Here is a 14976-nt window from a genome sequence, read left to right as displayed (position 1 = left end):
GAGAGCTACACATCTCCGATTGAGGAGCTGTCTTCATGGGAGCGGAGCTACAGGGTAGGTATAATGTCTTGTTGGACAGAGTTTTTTCAACCAGATTCGCGTTTCGAATGCGTTACGGACCCCCGTTTCGTCACTGCAAGGTATTTTCGGCAGTTTTTTGGAAGTTTTGGTAGAGAACTGTTTCTGCTCGAAATTTGGTCATTGCAGTGCAGCAGTGCATTTTGGAAGTGCAGACAGGGTTTGCACATGTATTGTTGATACTGGGTGTATGGACATGTACTCTGGTTACATTTGGTGACACACAGGCTGTGTTGAAGTACCGCTGCTGCAGCAGTTACAGGAGATACTGCTGTATTACAAGTTGCATACAGAAGTTGTCTGATTGCAAGTTATTTGATTGCTGCAGGAAAACATGTCTGACGGAATTAATCAGATTGTTAGTAAGTAGCTGGATAAGAATAATTTCCATGCCTGGAAGTTCAGAATGACCAATTTCCTAATGGGTAAAGGATTTTGGGATTATGTAGAAGGAGACAATGAGGAGCCTCCAGAGTTATTTGAGGGAATGCCACTCCTGCAGATATAAAGGCATTCAAGGATTATGTACATTGCATGTCAGTGCTCGCTGAAGCTCCCGCTATCCCCCTGCTCGCGCTGCCTGCACGCCATACACCCTCACGTCCTCTCTCTTTCGCTGGCCCTTGTTTATGCGCCTCCTATCCGCCTTGCTCTCCTGCGCTCAAGCGCCCCCATCTCCTTGCCTTCGTCCCCCCCATTTCAGCGCCCCCATCTCCTCGCCTTCGCGCCCCCCCACTTCAGCGCCCCGTCCCCCCCCCCCCTTTGCCTCTTTTCCCCCCGCCCCTCTTTCGCGCTGCTTCCGCCCCCCCTCCCCCTAGGGTTTGCTTCGCCGCCTTTCCGCCTCCCCTCCCCCCCCCCTAGGGTTTGCTTCGCCGCCTTTCTCTTCCCTCCCCGTTTAAAAATAAATAAATAAATAAATAAATCCCTCCGCCTTTCCCTCCGCCCTCCGTGTGCAGCTCGGCTTCTTGCAGGTCTCTCCGCATTCGCTCCGCCTTCGCCATAGCTTCAGACTCTGATGGAGGCTCCTCTCGCCCTACCTCAGAGGGACTCTTCCGCAGCCCCCTCGCCCGCCCCTGAGCATACCCCCATCAGGCTTTCTCTTTCGCCAGAAGAGGAAGCGAGCCTCGCCGCAGAGGTGGAACGCCTCCAGGCACATTCCACCATCTGCCGTATAGTCTGCACTCGCCCCTGTAGAGGGGAGCTCCGGGATCTTCTTCAGGCCCGCGTGCTTGCAGATGTGGGCAAGATCCTGGACGTTCAGCTACTGGGCCGTGGACACTATCAGATCGAGTTCGAGATAGCCCAGAGCGTGGCCCAGGTCCTTGCCATGAGCCCCCTCGACATCAGGGGGGCTCGGGCATTCTTCAGACCTTGGCAGCATGGCTTTGACCCAGCAGCGGCCGAGCAGGGAGAGCGCCTTTTCCATGTTACAGTTTGCTTCCCTGGACTCCGCCGCGAGTACCTGCCGCTCCTCTCGAGGCTAGGAGCACTGGTGGGCTCGGTGCTCGAGACTGGCCCCACAACAGCTTCAGTGGTGGCTAGAGCAGCAGGGCTACCTTCAGTCAGAGTTTTGGTTTCTGACATCTCCTCCCTTCCGAAGGTCATTCAGCTACCTAGGATAGGGGGGGGATGGATTGATCAGAGAGTGGAGTTCTCGGGGCTCCCGAACCAGTGCTTTATTTGTAGGCAGGTCGGCCACTTGGCCAAGGCCTGCCCTCGTAGGAGACCCCGACCTTCACCGCAGCAGCAGGCCCCTGATGACCCGCCCACAGACGCGGCTCGACAGGCAGCCTCCGGGTCACCTACTCAGCCCACAGAGACCTCAGAGTGGCAGCCTGGGCAGGGGCACTGTCTAGGGAGGCAGTCACAGCAGCATGCCCAGAGACCGATGCAGCAGCAGCCACAGTCTTAGCACCACTGGGTTCCCGTGAGGAACAGCTTTGCTCCCCTCCAGGAGGAGACCCCAGGGCCGACTGAGGACCAGGAGATGCCAGCACCCCCTCCTTCGCCCCCACCCCCTCCTCCCCCGTCCTCCCCTCCTGCCTCGCTTCCACCTTCGCCTCCTCCCGTCCGCGCTCCGGTTTCGGCAGCGGCTCCTTCTCCACCCCCTCCCCCCCCCCGCCCGCCTCAGCTCCTTGGGAGGCCCTGGCAGTCCCTTGGCTTTCACCTGCAGTCCGGAGGGCTCTGAGCACCGACCTTGCTCGAGCACCGCAGAGGACACTCACCATGCCGATTCGGGCTTCACGGATATCATCTATCCGCAGTCGGCTGAGTCGTCTCAGCACTAGACAACGCTCGGAGGCTTTTGATTACTCCTTCACACGGCTTTTTGGAGCAGAGGGCCCCCATGAGCCAGCACCCATCAGAGTGCATGTAGTGATACCTCCGGCCCGCGGGGAGGAGGCACTTGATTCAGCAGTGGCCTTCTCTTTCCCTCTCTGTGGCCCATGCGATCGGGAGTGGACTCTGGAGCTCGCTCTTAGTACTTTGAAGACTCAAGCAGTTGAGTTTTCTCACCATGTGAGCGATCTGGAGGTGACAGATGTGATAGGCCGACTATGGGAGTTGGCTCATTTTTTCTTGGATCCCGGGAGTGTGGACGCCTCAGGGGTGTCATTTGGTCGTTCGCATAGTGGCAGACTTAGCGCGCGACCCTGGATATGTATGCATTCACGAGGTTGCTCTGGCTGAGCGGGAGGCAGTCGCCATGGGACACAGCCACTGGCGCCTGATCCGTGATTCTTGCAGCACACCGGGTGGGCAGATTCATAGCCGCTCGGATGGGGACTATTCTCCATCCAAGCTGCTAGCGAAGGCCCGCCGTACGGCTGAGACAGCATCCACATCAGCAGGTCATCCATGAGGATCATCTCATGGAATGTACAGGGCCTTGGCGGAGCACATTATATACGTTATCGTGGTTGCTTGAGGCAGGAGCTTCAGAGATGCCTGGTTGGGGACAGCATTGATATTTTGATGATGCAGGAGCACCACTTGGGTGAGAGCAGGATCCGGAGATATGGTTCGGTGATGCCTGGTAGATGGGACACCTTTTGGTCTGCAGGGTTTGGCCCTTTGGGTGGGCAGGGAGGAGTATGTATGGTCATTGCGGATGTATGGCGGCAGGCCATTGTGGATCGTGGGATCATTGTGCCTGGTAGAGCCATGGTTAGTTAGTACGAAAGGTACGATATGGTACGGTACGATAAAATACGGTACTAATTGGTACCTTAAAATTTTTTGAGGTACGGTACGATATTAGTACGTTTTTTTAAAAAAATACTTCCTAAACTTAAAAATTGTAGACAAGAAGTTACAAAATAGTAGAACCATGAACATAATGTCATCATGCCATTAGAGTACAAAATTGCTACAAAAGGATAGGCCAAAAACTCATGGCATGGGCGACCGCCAACATGCGTACATACATGATACTACATACTACAATACATCATCGATGGGCTAGAAGGAGATAGATGCCCAATGTCTAGAGAGCTATAACATATCAAAAGTCTACATCATCACCAACATCTGCATGATCATCAACATGATCACTACTAGAGTGTCCATCAAGAGAGTTCTCTGAAGAGGACTCTTTGAAGGTGGACGAGACACTCTGGGGATCATTCTCGCTAAGTAGGTTGCCATCATCATCAAACAAGGGCTCTCTAGGCAGTGGGGTATCATCATGAGGGGGCAATGGAATATCATCATGAAGGCGGGGATTGGAGCTCGAGGATCCCCGCCTCACATATGTGCGAAGGCCACCCTTTGCCGATGCCGAAGGCGGAGGCCTATGAACTCCAACTGCTCGGCCCCGTCCATGCTGACTCCTGGTACTGCGAGTATCTGCTGCCACAAGCTCACTATAGAGCTCCATGAAGATTGCCTCCTCCTCCTCATCAGGCAATATGATCGCTTGCCTAATATGGCAATGGCAAGTGCACACGCTCCTGACAAACAGCTCCCTATAGGCTGCAAAGGGCGATGAATGGCTCTATAGAAGACTGAAATTGCTCCACGCAACAACAACAACAACAACAACAACACACACCACAAAAAAAAATTAAAATAAATAAAATCGTACGGCATCGTACGAATACGTACGGTACCGTACGGTACGGCAGGTACGTACGGTTTCAGTCGTACGACGTACGGAACTAACCCTGACGGTAGAGCACAGTATGTCATTCTGAGGACGCATGATGAGCTCTTTGGCATGCTCAATGTCTATGCGCCCAACCATGCTAGTGCCAGAGCAGAGTTCTGGACCCAGGTTACGGATGCATTGCCAGAGGCCGCACATTGGTGTGTCGGGGGAGACTTCAACATGCTTGAGGACCCGGCCGATAGGGTGGGAGGCAGTCATGTTATAGTGCATGGCACGGAGCTTGCAGCTTGGGAGCGATTTTGCATGTCACTGAGGATCACTGATGCATGGCAGCATGGGGCTTTCTCCCGCTCTCAGGACAGTCTTAGTTTCTCTCGGTCGGATCGCCAGCAGGGAGGGACTAATCTATCACAGATTGATTGCTTCTATGTGGGCGACTGGTTAGGGGAGCGAGGGGGCTCCGTTGGCATTCTCGCTGGCACCTCTTTTTCAGACCATGCGCCAGTTATTTTGACACTTGAGGAGAGGACACGGGAGACCAGCTTGCAGTTGAGGATGCCAGAGAGGGTACTTACAGATCCTAGTCTCGCTGAGGACATTGAGAGGATATGGCATGATAGTCAGAGCTCTGACCAGGATGCAGTAGGCCAGTGTGCCCAGGGACTGATCGAGCTTAGCTCTTTTCTGCACGCAGCACCCTTGACACGGCTGGAAGAGACTCGCGAGTGGGAGCATCGACTGAGACGTAGCCTTGCTTCGCTTCAGCGCCTCCAGGAGCAGCAGCCTGCATGTGAGTGGGTGGCGTCCCAGCTGAGCTAGGCACGCCAGGAGGTTAGAGAGGCAGAGGAGCAAAGACATGAGTCTTACTATTGTCGCCAGGCCTCTCAGTGGACGCAGCTTGGTGATAGAGTGACTGGGGAGTTTTTTGAGATTACTGGACCCCGCCATGCTCGAGCAGGAGTCCGCCAGCTTGGGAGGCCGGACGGATCGGTAGCTACTGAGCCCGAGGAGATCAGAGCCATTGCCACTGAGTTCTATAGAGACCTGCTTTCAGCGGAGCCAGCCACTGAGGCTCGCGATGCTTGCAGACAGACTGTGTGGGTCCATGTGCAGAGGAGGGTCACAGATCGTATGCGTACAGTTCTGGGAGGGCCTCTTTCAGAGGTTGAGCTTGCTGAGGCCTTGAGGGTCCTTCCGCGTCATAGTTGCCCAGGAGAGGACGGATTGACGCCTGCCTTTTTTATGCGCTATTGGGACCTTTTGGGGCCAGGCCTCCGCAGGGGCTTCCAGTATGTTTTGGACACTGGGGTGATGCCACAGAGCTTTTCAGAGGGCTTGATCTTTCTTATCCCCAAGGGGGAGGGAGTATCAGATGATATTCGGCATTGGAGACCTATTACGATCCTCAATACTGTCTACAAGGTCTTAGCAAAGGCCTTGAGTTTGAGGATCCAGCCCTTCCTGGGGGAGTTGATTCATGCTACCCAGACAGGATTCGTCAAGGAGCGTAGTATCCTTGACAACATCTTCACCTTCTGGGAGGCGACGGCCCGAGCTAGATTTCTTGGTGAGGACTTGGTCGTGATGCTTCTCGATTTTGAGAAGGCATACGACAGAGTCGATTGGGGATTCTTAGAGGGCACTATGCTTCGCCTGGGCTTTGAGCCAGGTTGGATTCGAGGGGTGGCGGCTCTGTATTCCACAACTCGGAGCCAGGTGCTGATTGCAGGAGGACGGGGGCCGAGTTTTGAGCTGACCAGATCAGTCCCTCAGGGGTGTCCTCTCGCCCCGTTTCTTTTTCTCTTCTTTGCTGAGCCTATGAGCATGTATCTGACGGCAGAGGAGGTTGGTTTGAGAGGACTCTAGCTCCCAGTCCGGGGGGAGGACCTGCTTGGCGGCAGGCCCAGCACGTAGTTTGAGACTGGCAGGCCTTCTGCAGTCTCCCAGAGGAGATCCAGGTGGAGAGGCTGAGTCACTTCAGAGGGGGGTTGATTATGAGGGAGGACATTCAGGAGGCACTCACAGAGGAGTGGTTCACGCCTCTCGAGCTAGTGGCCCCACGGTGGATGGGAGCCTTTACACAGATGGAGATCCTGATTGCTGTCCGAGCTTGTACTGAGGATGGCAGATGCCTCTACTATGAGATCCAGGATGAGAGCAGACTTCAGAGAGTGGAGGTGGAGTCACCTTTGGTTGCAGAGTGCATCTTTCAGAGGATACGGGTAGTGGCTGCCGCTTCTCGGAAGTGGCATATTGACCCAGACCCTGCAGATGTGCTCCCTGATTGGCGCATATGGGCATATGCAGCGCGCCCCTTGGCCCGGCTCCAGTGGGACCCTGGTGAGTACGAGTGGCATGATCCTTATGCATCCCCTGAGGCCACGGAGATCACTTTTTTCCAGTATACTGTTCAGTTGTTGGGGCGACATATTTTGACGGCGAGGAGGATGGTCTCTCCAGCTGCAGAGCAGTCGCTTCAGGTTTTTAGTGCAGCTTTGGGAGCATTGATCAATTGGCGCAAGACAGTGGCCTTTTGGATCAGTAGCGCTCCCACTCCGGCATGGAGCCCAGACCCGGGATTTAGATGGATTCCTCCTGGCACAGCAGTGCGATATTTGGGATGCCAGATTGGACTAGATTTGTCACCTGAGCAGCAGATCGCCCCGCTTCTTCTGAGCATTCGGAAGAAGCTTTTGTATTGGAGTACAACTCGGCTATCCTTGGCGGGGAGGGTAGTGGTGGCAAATCAGGTGCTTTTAGCGACCATGTGGTATATTACGTCCTGCTGGATCTTCTCGAGCTCTTGCATCAGCCAGGTACAGAGGCTGATCAGGAACTTTCTTTGGTCTGGGCGCGATGGTCAGCCAGCCTGGGCAAAGGTTGCTTGGGCAGTCATTACACTTCCGCTGGCCCAGGGAGGCTTGGGCCTCATAGATCAAGTTGATCAGAGTAGAGCCTTATTGTGGAAGCTTATTGTTCGGGGGCTGCTTCCAGGCGCTGAGCCTTGGAAAGAGCTTCTTTTGCAGCGGCTGCAGGCTTGGGCTCCCCCAGCAGGGGGCACTTGGGCACCAGAGATACGATAGATCTTCATAGAGATGAGGAGGACAGGCCTCAGTAGAGGATGGGAGGACAGATTTGCCTTGAGCATCCTGAGAGCTTGGGAGTTGCTGAGACTGGGGCTCTCTCAGAGACCTCCTGCTTGTGTTGAGGAGCGGGCCAGACAGCAACTAATCTGGAGCCCTGCGGTTCGTACAGAGCAGGGTCATATGCTGGGTTCTCGGCCTCGTCTAGCCTGGGGACCATTGGCGGCCGGCAGGCCCAGCACGTAGTTTTGGAGATTGGCAAGCCTTCTGCAGCCTCCCAGAGGAGATCCAGGTGGAGAGGCTGAGTCACTTCAGAGGGGGGTTGATTATGAGGGATGACATTCAGGCGGCACTCACAGAGGAGTGGTTCACGCCTCTCGAGCTAGTGGCCCCACGGTGGATGGGAGCCTTTACACAGATGGAGATCCTGATTGCTGTCCGAGCTTGTACTGAGGATGGCAGATGCCTCTACTATGAGATCCAAGATGAGAGCAAACTTCAGGGAGTGGAGGTGGAGTCGCATTTCGTTGCAGAGTGCATCTTTTAGAGGATATGGGTAGTGGCCGCCGCTTCTTGGAAGTGGCATATTGACCTAGACCCTGCAGATGTGCTCCCTGATTGGCGCATATGGGCATATGCAGCGCGCCCCTTGGCCCGGCTCCAGTGGGACCCTGGTGAGTACGAGTGGCATGATCCTTATGCATCCCCTGAGGCCACGGAGATCACTTTTTTCCAGTATACTGTTCGGTTGGGGCGACATATTTTGACGGCGAGGAGGATGGTCTCTCCAGCTGCATCGGGGCATTGGCGGCTACAGGGACTCTCACAGGAGTTCCTGGAGGATTTTTGGACCCGGCTCTGGGCTAGTCGACAGGCACGCAGGATCTCGACTTTCCAGTGCTGGTCGCCCACAGGGGCTCAGCAGTTGGCACCTGGCTTGTCTACAGCGGTCTTCCGGCGGCCTGCGTCCGATGCGGCCATCCTCTAGAGACACAGAGACATTGCCTTTGGGACTGCCCTCAGGCGCAGCAGATTTGGCTGCGGATGCTGCGCATTCTGGCCCCCCTCTCTCCAGAGGGTATGTATACGTGGGGAGCCGCTGCTTGGTCGACTTCGTCAGGGCCTGCTATGGGCTATGAGACGGAGCAGGACAGCCAGGCCATCAGATTCATTAGGGGCCAGCCTCGCCTTGTTCCTTCACCGGATTTCTCGTCCGCCAGCTGGACACAGGAGAGGGATTTACGATGGGAGCTTCTCAGCAGCCTCACCATCTGGTTCACCTGGAGGGCCCGGTGTTTCAGGGCCTTTGAGGGGAGACTGGAGCCACCAACAGAGACTGTTCGGGGGATTTGGTAGGAGTTGATCCACACCTTGCGAGGACAGTATGACCGCATCGGGGGCGACTCGGATGAGGCGATCTTGCGGCGCCAGGCTTTTCACACCACTTGGCGCAGCGGCCCCTTCTACACCCTGCACGCGAGGTCCCCCCGTTGGCATTACAGGCCACCTGTTTGGCTCTTTCCCCCTCCCATTGTATGATATAGCCCCTCAGTTTTTTGTACTGTTACTTGTACTTTTCAGCACCTAGGGAGAGTCTCCCTGGCTGCCTTGTTTTGTTCTCTGCTCTGCTTTCTTATGAGCAGGAGATGATCTTTTGTAGCCCTACGGGCGTTTTTATATAACTAATGAAAGGATCTATTGAAATCACGGTGCAAGAAAAGTCATGTACTGGCTTTCAATTAGTGTCACAGACACTATGATAGGATACATATAGAATGCAAACACTCCAGCAGTTGCATGGCAGAATTTGGTTCAGATGTTCCAGACTAACACAAAGACAAGGGAGTTGCAGTTAAAGCAAGAGTTACATACTGTGGAAAAGAAAAGCATGTCCATCGATCATAGTCACAAAAAACGTGATTCGCAGCAACGAAACCTCTGAAACGTTTCGTGCTGAAATGTTTCTACGAAACGTGCGAAACGCCTGACTGGAGACGTTTCGCCCAAATCCAGAATCTTGCATGTTTTCACCCGTTGTGCATTTTCACATGTTTTCTTCTGCTCTGCGCTCGCTTCCCGGTGGCATGTGTCCTTCTCGTAGTCTCGTAGATGGTCACCGACTCACCTGCATCCCGTCCAACAGTCGCGACTCGCCCGCTAGCCCGCTAGTCGCCTGCAGTCTGCTGCCCGTCAGTTGCATGCACAGTGCAGCCCTGCTCTTCTTCCTCTTCCTTCACCTCTCCTTCTCTTCACCGCTCCTTCTCTTCGTCTTCTCTTTCTTCACCTCTACTTTTCCGCCTCTTCTTCTCCTTCCTCTCCCCTCTTCTTCCTCCTACCTTCTTCTCCTTCCTTTTCCTCTTCTTCTTCTTCCTAACTTCTTCTCCTTCCTCCCTTCTCCTCATCTTCTCTCCTTCCTTTCCGTTTTCTTCTCCTTCCTCAATTCTCCCATCTCCTTTTTTTTCTAATTCCCCTATTCTTAAATTCTATAATGCCTCGCCGCAACAAAAATGACAATACCCGGAATGTATGGGATGACACTTTATTCATCCCTAGGTACAGGACCTCGAGCTTTTGCAAGTTGTGTGGAGATGTCTTGCAGGGTAGTAGCACCCGTGTGCAAGAGCTCACTTCACATGGGAGGACAAGCAAGGATCACACGGATGCTATCGTGTGAGTGAGGCTATTTTTCTTGCTCATGGTGGTTTGGAGCGAAAATGGCAAGAAGTGCTCCCACTCTTGCGCCCTTCACTACCCCGAGAGCACATTGAGCAGTGTGTAGAAGCAGCGAGGAAATTCGAAGCCTCAAAGCAAAGTGCAAGAGGAGGCGGGCAACCATCGGTCCCAAGCTCACAACCACCAAGCTCCTCAAATGTTGGTGCTATGAGCTCCCAACCACCAAGTACATTGAGGGATACACCTACACACTCACGTGCGGCTATGACGGATTCTCCTCTTATGGGTGAGTCTCTATCAAACCTCCCAATAGATGAAAATCAAGAGACACATGTTTCCATGCCTTCTAGCACATGATCCACATAAGTCTATCGAAAGAAGAGGGCTAGGGAACTTGTGCATGGTACTCAAACTACACTTGCAGCACTATACACCCCAAAGCTCAAGCAAGAGGCACAAATTGTGGGCTGCAGCGGGAGCCACTGGCATGCATCCCGTCAACTTGGAGTCCTTGAGAACAACACACTTGACCGCTCAAGTGAACCAAATCAAACAAGGGTTGACGGGATTGAGGGCGTGTTGGCAAAGATATGGATGCTCTATCATCTCCGATGGATGGAGTAACCTAGTAAGTCCTGACTCTCAAATGGTCCCTTGCTTTAATCTTTTGATACATTCTAAATCATAATTTAAGACTTGTATTATATTGTTGTCTACTGAATATTTACGTAATCGATTGTTTGTCTAATGTGTAATGTAGAAAAGGCGGCATATGATTAATATCTTAGTCTCATCTTGTGCCGGTACGACATTAGTGCGAGTTGTTGATGCCTCGGCTCCGGGTTTGCACATCAAAGGGGAGTGGATATATGAGCACATTCGGCAAGCTATAGAGGAGGTTGGGCCACATCATGTAGTCCAAATCATCACCGACAATGGTTCCAATTGTGCAAAGATGGGAGAGTTTGTAGAAACGGATTTTCCTACCATTGTATGGACACCATGTAGGCACCCAGAGCATGGTCAAACAAGATCGGGGAGTATCTTGTTACCATTGGATTTCAGATATCCAATGCAGATTTTTCACTATATGTGAAAAAGACAGACAGAGAGATCATGCTATTAGTCATCTATGTGGATGCTTGATTATCACTGGTGATAGTGATGTAGACATACATGATGTCAGGATGCTTTTGAAGCAGAAGTTTGAAGATGATTATCACTGGTGATAGTGATGTAGACATACATGATGTCAGGATGCTTTTGAAGCAGAAGTTTGAAGATGAAGGATTTGGGTGAGCTACGGTATTTCTTGGGCATAGAGGTGGTGAGATCACCTCATGGCATTTTGCTATTGCAGAGACAGTATAGCTTGGACATGTTGTCCAAGTATGGTATGACAGGCTGTAAGCCTATTTCAGTGCCATTGGAGCAGAACATAAAGCTTTCCATAGATACAGGCGAGCTTTTGGAGGACTCCACTACATACAGGCGCATAGTGGGTAGTTTGATCTACATGACCATTACAAGGCTAGACTTGAGCTATGCTGTTGGACTTGTGAGTCAGTTTATGCAGGCCCCTAGGAAGCCACACTTGGATGCGGCTAGACGGATCCTCAGGTACATAAAGTCCACAGAGTTGATTATGGACTTTTCTATGAGGCTAGTACAAAGATACAGTTGCATGGGTGCATAGATGCTGATTGGGCTGGTAGTATTGTAGACAGGAGATCTACCAGTGGTTTTATGTTCTCATTTGGGAGTACTGCTGTGAGTTGGAGCAGTAAGAAGCCGCCAACAGTTCCTTGTCGAGTACAGAGGCAGAGTACAAGGGTGCTGCTATGGCAGCTTGTGAGGTAGCTTGGTTTCAGAAGCTACTTGTGAGGTAGCTTGGTTTCAGAAGCTACTTGGTGACATGGGAGAGCCCGTGGATAGGGCAGTTGTCATATATTGTGACAACATGAGCAGCATACAGTTGGCCAGTAACCTTAGTATATCATGCTAGAACGAAGCACATTGATGCGCATTATCAATTTGTGAGGGAGAAGGTTCTAGCAGGAGATGTAGATTTGGTATATGTGAGCACAGAGGATCAAGTGGCTTAACATCTTCACGAAGGCATTGGGCATAGAGAAGCTCCACAGGTTTAGGAGCTTACTTGGAGTGCAGTGTGTGGAGTTGAGCTCGAGGAGGAGTGCTGAGATATCGAGCTCAACTAGTGCTACGGCGGACATTGATGATCCGCCTAGGTGATAGCTTCCACATCTACACCACTGGCATGGTTGGTGAGATTATGGGTGATATGCGGCCAGTGGGATGACAGGCTGTGTGACAACCATTTTGGATTACTAGAGACTGGCATAGTTATAGCGCCGGCTCATTTAGTCGGTTTCACATTATGGACCGACCCTCCTATGTTGTAGTGGTTGAGTACTAACCCATATAGTGTGTACTCTTATCTTTATGTTATGTTGGTTGAGTAGAGAAGAAGAAGATAGAAGAAAATTCAGCTATCCATCTCTCTCTTCTTTCTTGCTCTCTCTTGTGTGTGTGTTTTTGCTTGCTAGGGTTTGAAGCTCTCCCTCTCCCCCACATTCGCTTTAATGACGATGTCACATATGTGACAAATCCCCAATGTAGATAGATTGTAGGCATTTCTTGGCTGAGAAAAAGCAAGTGGTCAATTAAATACCCTGCTCCAATGAATACTCTACAGCAACATTGAGTTACCATGATTTGGAGGCCTATCGGACCATTATAAATGGCATAGGATAGCTTGCCAATCTTGAATAAGAGCAGTCACATATGGAGAGCCGGGAATACGGCTAGTGAAACACCCAAAGATTATATCATCATAATTGATAACCCAATGCCCACATCAATCTATACGCATGTTAGTGCACATAGCTCCCAACATACGTGCCCATGGCTTCACCTTCTCTATAAAATTAGGTAAAAGAGTAGCCTTCCTTGCTCCAAACCACACACACACTATGGTAAGCCACCTCCGAGCTAGAGGTCAAGGCAACCTTGGCAAGCCCCATGCGTGTCCCATACCACACACCCCTAGTCCTCACGCCAGTGGGCATCACAAGCTGGGTTCCTTGGGAGCCCCCACTCCCTATGCAGAGTCCACATAAGAATTCCCCATAAATGAGTCTCAAATCCAATTATATAGCCCTTAAACCGGTTCATACTGCAATAAGAACCATGTTGGGTGTCACGTGCATCCCGCACTTGGATGCCACGTAGACATTTCTGTACAGAAGGTGCAGGACCTGGGATGGTGAACTGGTCCCATGTGAGCCCAGTCCGGGACGAGTCAGCCAGGGATCCATCTCAGTCGTCCGAGGTCAGGTGTGCATTGTCCTGCACATGAGTCCAAGGTCAGGTGTGCATTGTCCTGCACATGAAGCAGTGCCAGTCCGCGCTGTGAGTCTCCCTCTGGAATGATGTCAGATGTGCTGTGTATCTGGTTTGCAACTGGATGCCAGGCCTCTGTAGGCATGTAGTTTGCATGTAGAGATGGGGCCAGCCCATAGGGCTACCCCAGGGCAAGGTTTTGCATTGGCATACTTAGTATGGGCATGGGGGAGGTATAGAACCACCCCCAAGGGGCCAGGAGGGCCCAAGATATTGCCCACCAGCCAAGGCAAGGGCTGGAGGGGCAGTCGGCCAGCTCCAGAGCCTCTGGACAGGCAGCCGACAGAGTGTAAAACCCTAGAACAGCAGGCGGCCAGGTGTGGGGGGCAGTCCCACACCTCTGCGCAGCATGTCCAGCAGCCAGGGTGCTGCCCAGAGTCATGCGCAGGCTGGACAGGGTCTAAACAAGTGTGAAAACACTTTATTAAAGTGTGAACACAATTTATTAACAAGACTCAGTCGTGGGCTGTCCTGAAGCCAGCCGACTGCATGAAGGGAGGGGTATAAATACCCAAGTCTTAAATCATTTCTTCCATCTCACAATTCACCAAGAGCTCCAAGCAACCAAGGGCCAGGACAGCCAAGAACATTGCTAAAGCTAAGGGGTGAAGGACTGAAGGTCAAGGGCAGGTTTTCCAGCCAAGAAAAGGTCAAGTACTTTGTATTTGTTTCAGATTTACATCATTCTAATAAAGCAAATACACCATCCGTGGTGGGGGCCCTACAGAGGGTAATTGGGACCCAATACTGTGTCCTTCTCCATCTCCCTCTTCTCTCTCTATTTTCTGCACATCGTCTTTCAGTTTTGTGCGTTAATTCCGTCGCGAAAAGAGTGCTGTTTTCTGAGTTTTGAAGTACCGATCCTTCTCCGAAGCTTCCGCATATTACATTGGGCTGGCCTCTAATACTAACCATGTTATGTCCAAGCACGAGACATGACAATATGTCCATATTATTTTGGCTAACCATATTCTATGTGCCCAACCATTCTATATGTACTTGGAATATTACCTGGGCATGCATGCAACTTCACTTGAGCTTGCTTGTTTTTCAACAGCATGGACATGGTACTTGTACCATGGTAACAAGAAACGCCGTTCTCGGTGGTCTGGAACGGCGTTTCCTATGCACCAGGAACACCAGAACGGTACAGAACGACTATTGATGTGGTGTTTTTGTCGGAACGGGCGTTGCCGTGCAAGAATGGGTCGGCCGTTTCTGGAACTGCTGTTTCGTGTGACATGGGATGATGCAACGGCGATGTAAAGGTACCAAAGGTACCTAATAGATTAGGTAAGGTACCAAAGTACCTTTAAACGACACTTTTTTCAACATAACAAAAAAAAGACGGCCTATGATTTTGGATTGAGCATTTTAAGTTGTCGCTTGACCTCCTTCAAACTTGAGGGCCCAGGCTTGGAAGTTTACAGTGTGCTTCTCCTCCTCATACTTTCATCTTCTTCTCCTTCAACAATCAGTCAATGGCACCTAGAGCTTCAGGTAGCAAGCGGTCCAAGAAGCAAGCTACTTGGTCATGGTGGGAAGAGGTGGATTGTGATGAGACATGCAAGTGAAGGTGCCAGGAAATGGAAGTGCAAGTATTGCAAG

The 14976-nt window shown here is 51.7% G+C and overlaps 1 protein-coding gene across 2 annotated transcripts in view; it reads left to right on the top strand.

Moving 5' to 3' along the window:
- Positions 1-14976, top strand: part of LOC147606683 (uncharacterized) — a 66927-nt gene that overhangs the window by 34543 nt on the left and 17408 nt on the right. The window lies entirely within an intron of this gene.

The sequence above is a fragment of the Cibotium barometz genome, chromosome 57 (genome assembly GCF_041138505.1).
Source record: "Cibotium barometz isolate CiBa-2024 chromosome 57, ASM4113850v1, whole genome shotgun sequence".
Taxonomy (NCBI): Eukaryota; Viridiplantae; Streptophyta; class Polypodiopsida; order Cyatheales; family Cibotiaceae; genus Cibotium; species Cibotium barometz.
The sequence above is the reverse complement of the archived record's forward strand: the minus strand, read 5'-3'. Positions and strand labels throughout refer to the sequence as shown.